Source organism: Tupaia chinensis, unplaced genomic scaffold, assembly GCF_000334495.1.
Source record: "Tupaia chinensis unplaced genomic scaffold, TupChi_1.0 Scaffold000066_1, whole genome shotgun sequence".
NCBI classification, from domain to species: domain Eukaryota; kingdom Metazoa; phylum Chordata; class Mammalia; order Scandentia; family Tupaiidae; genus Tupaia; species Tupaia belangeri.
Genome location: NW_006159525.1, coordinates 6,873,130 through 6,879,663, shown reverse-complemented (window position 1 = coordinate 6,879,663; position 6,534 = coordinate 6,873,130). Strand labels below are relative to the sequence as shown.

Here is a 6,534-nt window from a genome sequence, read left to right as displayed (position 1 = left end):
GGCGTATGTGCGTGCGTGCCCAAGATCCCAAGAGGAGAATGGAGGAGAAGGGATTGCAGCGTGGCCGTCCCCCCTGGGGGGTGATTTCTTGCTTTCTGTCTCTCTGTCTCTGTCTGTCTGGTGAGCTCATGCACCTTATAGCAAAAACCTCTTCAAAAATAAAAAAAAAAAAAAGAAAGAAGAGAAAGTTAAAAAAAAAGAAACTAAGATTTTGAACATAAAAATCTTATGAGAAAAAACTTTTTTCCCTAATGTTTTGTTGTATCTGCCACAGTAATAGCTACTTACTGCTTGTTTCTGCCTAACCCTGTCAGACAACTGGATCCAATCCAGTTCACTACTTAATCCATTCCCATCCTGGACCCAGTCCATTTTCTGTTGCAACTCCAAATCTAGTTTGGACCAAAATGTGCTCATATAAAACTCAGAGAGCTCTAAACATAAGTCTGTGGAGTCTGAATCTGAGAGAGAACCTACCCACAATCCCCAGTTTCCCTGAGAGCAATGGACAAAAAGGGTCCCACAGGTACCTCGCTTGGTCACCTGCTGCTCTTGGGGATCACTGGGAGCTCTACTTCAGACCCCGCTTCTGATGCCAAAACTGTTACAAGAAAAATAAACTAATTTAATAGAAGGGTTTTTTTTCTTTTTTTTTTGGAGAGGTTTTTGCTATAGGGCGTGTGTGCTCGCCAGACAGACAGAGAGAGACAGAGAGACAGAAAGCGAGAAATCACCCCCCAAGGGGGATGGCCACGCCGCAATCCCCTCTCCTCCATTCTCCTCCATTCTCCTCTTGGGATCTTGGGCACGCACGCACCTGTGCCCGGCATAAGTTTAAGCCACCGGGTCCGGGACTCGAACTGCGGTCAACTACGTGGGAGTCCAGCGACATAGCCATTATGTTAACTGCTGGTCCCAATAGAGTTTTAATTAAGCAAATCTTAGCACAATTTAAAGTGGGCAGTTGTCCCTGGACTTCTGGAAAACTCTGGCTAGCCTCATGGTCAACAGCTTTTAAGTACTGGAAAAGGAAAGTGATGTGTACAAGAACGGGAATATGACATACAAAAACAAGTGAAGGAAGGAGGTAGGGAAGCAATTCGGGTTGGTTACACTCTGAAGTTTGTCTGCATTAACACACTGTAGAAGGTGAGATGCCTGTGATTGACTGAAGCCTAGCTACTGTGATTGGCTGTAACCTAGCAACCAGCTCAGAAAAACAGCCTAACACATACAATTTGGCTTATCCATAGGAATCCAAGTGTGGGTATACAGTGGCCGTTTTAGACCACAATAGTTTAATTTAACACTTCCATGATGCTGGGTATCCCCTGGACTTCCATATAAATAATTCTAGAAGAACAGCCTCAGCACTGACTGATAAAATGGAAGCTGTAACAGCACAAGAAATCTGAAGGTGGAAACCCTCGCTCCATGAGCAATGCTAATCCTTGACTTAATGTCATTGCAACTAAAGTAAACATGGCTTTCGTCGCTATTGCTTTAGTCCAAAAAATGATTTGGCTGCAATGGGCCCTGAAAAAGACACATCTTAAAATTTAGTGAAGGTGCCAGCAGGTGGCGAGGTGGTTAAAGAGCTGAACTCCCATATAACTGACTGCAGTTCAAGTCCCGGACCTGGTAGCTTGAAGATCACACTGGGCACGTGTGCAGGTATGCCTGAAATCCCGAGAGGAGACCAGAGGAGAAGGGCTTGTGGTGTGGCCATCCCCCCTGATGGGTGATTTCTGTTTCCCTCTCGCTGTGCCTCTCTCTTCTCTGGCAAGTGCACACACCGTATGGGAAAAATAAAAAGGCAGTGAAAAGTTAAAAGCCAGGAGTTTGAAGTCAGGCTGCTGTGGGTTTGATTTCTAGAGCTGCCATTCACTTTTATGTGTTTCTTCCTCATATGAGAATAGGAATAACTCTAGGGACACTCTGAGAATTAAATTTGAAAATATATGAAAAGAACAGCGTTCCTGGCCTGGGATAAACAGTAGGTGTAACTGATCTTTGCCATTATTTCCATTTTCATTGTTGTGTAGAGACTTGACAAGTGGAAAAGAGATTTTAATAACTGACTAAAGTAAAGCGATAAAACAGAAAATCCCTACCCTTAGGGCAGATTCTTAAGAGACTTACACGGGAAGTTTAATGGCCTTCATATTTGTACGTAATGAACACTCTGGGGAAGAAAGGAACGGCAGCATCAAGCTCCTTCCTTCACAGCCCAGGTGAACTTGAACGGAACAGGAAGTGCAAAGGCAGCCAGCAGAGAATGCTAGAGAGAGGCAGAGAACCGGCTTGCCTTTGCCGAGCTGGATTCCATGCGACTAGCCACAATTCAAATCTAGGCCCTGTGGCTTGAAAAATTACTGGGCAGGGGTTGGCCTGTGGCACAGTGGTTAAGGTACTGGACTCCCACATGGCCAACCACGGTTCAAGTCTCGGACCTGGTGGCTTGCTTTCTCACTTTCCCTTTCTCTCTCTCTGTTTCTCTTTGGTCAAATAATAATAACAAATAAAATAAATACTTCTTTAAACCAAAAAAGAAAAAGAAAAACATGATGGATATGTGTGCGTGTCCCAAATCCCAACAGGATAGAGAAAAGGGGGAAAGGGATTGCAGCATGACCATGCCCTATTGGGGGTTCTTTCTCCCTCTTTGTCTCTGTCTCACTCTCTGTTCTCTCTCTCTCCTCTCTCTCTCTCTCTCCCTCTCTCTCTCTTTGGCAAGTGCACACTCACATCTAGCAATTTAAAGGGGAAAAGATTTTTTTAAATCACTTTCAATATTATAAGTAACTGGCAGCAGGTCTTTTAGCAGGGAGTACTGAGCAAAATACTCCACATCACAGCTGGAAGAGCTGCATTCCTTTGGAGCAGCTGCAGACACAGGGCTGAAACCGTCCTGACATTGAGTTCCCAAGTCCTCAGCTATGCAGAGTAGAACAACCAGGACCCGGGAAACAGGATCAGCTAAACTGGAATAGGACCAAAGAATAATGCAGGTCAGACCAGAAAAGTGACCATGGCAGAGTGCCACTCGCTCAGGACTTGACAGAACTTGGCCTCATTGCCTCTGAGCTTCAGTAAAAGTCTAATATGGGCAGCACGGTGGGCAGTTCTCAACAAAGCATTGTGGGAGACATCCAGTAATGCCCAGGGGAGGAAAGGGAGCAGAGCCAGAGGATTAAAGGGAAACAGGAAAAATAGAAACTCTCTAAAAATGTCCAGAGGACCACCTTCCAAGGAATAATGGCTCAAGCTAATGACTGAACAAATCATTCTTTTCTTCAGCCAGTATTTTCTTTCTATTTACCAGAGGGCACTCACCAGAAGGAGAAAGCACTCCCCACCCCCAATGGGACTTGGCCATGCCACAATCCCTTCTCGCCTGTTGGGATCTGAGGTATGCACTCATGCCCATCATGCTTTTCAAACCACCAGGGCCAGAATTCAAACCACACATCAGCCATATGGAATCTGGTTCCCTTAACTGCCAGGTGATGGAACTAGCCCAATCAATTTATTTGTTCAGCTTCTTTTATTTATTTCTTCCATGAGCATGTGCAAGAGAGACAGCATCCCAACAGGGTCTCGACACCATGTCCACCCAGCCTCAGCCAGCCCCAGATGACAAGCATGCACACGCCAGGTGTATCCAGGGAGGTCTTTGGATGCAAACCTTGCAGAGCATACTATTTCACTGTGCTACCTCCCAGCCCCTTGCCCAGTATTTATCCAGCACCCCTACGTGCCAAGTAAATGAGTGCAGGGGCTTGTACTGCTTTATGGAAGCCCGTTGTGTGCCTCTCTTCCCAACTCCACATTCAGTGATGTCATGTTGGTAGTTCCAAATCAGCGGCGGTAGGAATTTTTACACCACAGTAATTGGCAAATGCTGCATATCGGAGCTTGTTTTTTGTTTTTTTTTTTCCTTTCTTTTCCTTTAGAGAGTTGGTCTATCAAAATACTATACCAACATATACCTTAACCCTATGTTCTAGGAGGAGAAGAGGAACAAAGAATTGCTGATTGATGATGGATAAACAAGCAATTTTCAGGTGATGAAAAGGGTTATAAAAATAAAACGGGGTGACTTGATAAGCTGTGGGGTTTGAGAAGGCCTCCTTGAGGCGGTAACACCTGATCTGGCACATAAAGTTTCACGAGCAAAATCTTCCTAACAGACTGGGGTCATCCACAGAGAAAGAGCTCAGATCCACCTCGCATTCTCCTTTTTTCATGCCGGTGTAGTCTCCCATCCTGAAAACATGTCCCCCTGCCCCTGTCCCCTCCAACCTCTCCCCTGCTTGGCTCATGTTCAGGAGAGGCTGCTGCACATCATCTTCAGTTCCTCTTCTTTCTTGCTCCTACCACTCCAACACTGCTTTTTTCAAGGTCATAAGCAGGCCTTTACTGCCAAACCCAAAGTCATCTTTCACCCTTGATCTGATCAAAAGTCCTTGCTGCATCTGACAACCCCTCCTCTTACCTGCTCTTTGCACTTGGCTTCCAAGACTTCCCCCTCCTGGACTTCCTCTTACCTCTCCAGCTGCCTTTTTTCTGTATTCTTTGAATTATTTTCTTTATTCATGACGGATGACATGTGTTTGCATGAGAAAGAAAGAGAGGCACCCTCTTTAGGGTCTTGTCACGCACAATCCCCTCCCTCCAGTCCTCCACCCCATCAGATCTCGGGTCTCCCTGTGGGGTTCAGCTTTGCTCGTGCAGCATGGCGGCACTGCTGCGCCACAGAGCTGGCCCCACCAGCCACATTGTTTTTGTTTTTGTTTTTGTTTTTTGAGAGCTTTTTTCCTATAGGGCACGTGCGCTCGCCTGACAGACAGAGAGACAGAAAGTGAGAAATCACCTCCCGGGAGGATGGCCATGCCGCAATCCCTTCGCCTCCATTCTCCTCTAGGGATCTTGGGCACGCACGCACACATGCGCCCAGCGTGAGTTTAAGCCACCAGCTCCGGGACTCAAACCACGGTAGACTACGTGGGAGTCCAGCGACATAGCCATTACGCTAACTGCTGGTCCTGACCAGCCACTTTTTTGCCAGTCTCTTTTGCTGATTATTTCCCACTCCCTGACCTCTAAACAGTGCCCAGGATCAATTCTTGGACCTCTCTCCTTTCCTAATGACACCTGTTCCTTTGAGATCTCATCAAATCTCAGAGCTGTAGATACTGCCTTTGTGCTGATGGTTCTCAAATTTGTATCACCTGGCCAGACCTCTCATCTGGGCTTATTTGAATATCCACTACTTCCTTAATATCTCCACCTGGAGAAAGAGTGAGCCTTTAAAGTGTGATTTGTAACTTGTCACATTTTTGCTTAAAAATCCTCCAATGGCAAAATGCAGACACCTCACCAAAGACGATCTACAGATGGCAAAAAAGTATATGAAAAGACCCTCCAAATCATGTCATCAGGAAATCGTAAATTGAAACAAAAATGAGATATCACTAGGCTTTGTTAGAATGGCCAAAATCCAGAATGCTGATGATATCAGAAACTGACCAGCGTGTGGAGCCACAGGAACTCTCCTTCCTTGCTGGTGGGAGTGCGAAACAGTATGGCCACTAAGGAAGACACTCGCTGGTTTCTAAACATACTAAACGTACCTTTTCACTGAAAACTAAACAGACTCCTCTACTCAGAATTAAACATACTCTCACTGAAAACTAAACAGACTCCTCTACTCAGAATTAAGCATACTCTTACCGTACAATCCAGCAAGTGTGCTCCTTGGTATTTACACGAAAGGGTTAAAAATATGTCCACACAGAAACCTACACACAGACGTTCATAGCAGTGTTTCTGTGGTTGCCAAAACTTGGAAGCACTTACGATGTTCTTCAACAAGAGAATGGAACTGTGGTACGTTCAGACACTGGAGTATCTTCAGAACTGAAAATTTAACTATCAACTCACAAAGATATATGAGGGAAATTTAAATGCCTGTTACTAAGTGAAAGACGCTGATCTGAAAGGGCCGCATACTGTATGATCCAAGTCCATGGCATTCTGAAAAAAGGTCAAACAGTAAGAAGTGGGTGGTTGCCAGGGTCTAATGGGGGGGAGGGGTGCGTAGGCAGAGCGCAGGCTGTACAGGGTGTGGAATACTCTGAGACGCTCTAGTGGCGGATAGGTGCCATTACACATTAGCCAAGTCCATAGAACTGCAGCACCAAGGTAAGACCTAACGCAGGCTATGAACTCTGGCTGATACCGATGTGTCAGCGCAGGTTTGTCAGCTGTAACAAATGTACCCTTTGGTGGGAGACGATAATGGGGAGGCAGGGGAGTACCTCCATACCTTCTGTTCAATTGTGCTGTGAACCTAAAACTGCTCCAAAAAGTAAAGTCTACTAAAAAATGTTTTATTAAAACCCTCCAATGACTCTTATCCTATTCAGAATAAAATCCATTAAAATGACCTTCCACCCCCGTACTTCTGTGACCCACTCTGAATTCATTCTAAGACCTGCTTCCACTGTAAGAGCTTTGCAGGGGAGTAGG

At 45.5% G+C, this 6,534-nt stretch overlaps 1 long non-coding RNA gene across 1 annotated transcript in view; it reads left to right on the top strand.

The window, feature by feature from the left end:
- Positions 1-6,534, top strand: part of LOC106733282 (uncharacterized) — a 16,295-nt gene that overhangs the window by 4,031 nt on the left and 5,730 nt on the right. Inside the window, exon 2 of the long non-coding RNA XR_001369420.2 lies at positions 4,011-4,067. This is a non-coding gene — a long non-coding RNA (uncharacterized LOC106733282). The remainder of the gene's footprint in view (positions 1-4,010; positions 4,068-6,534) is intronic.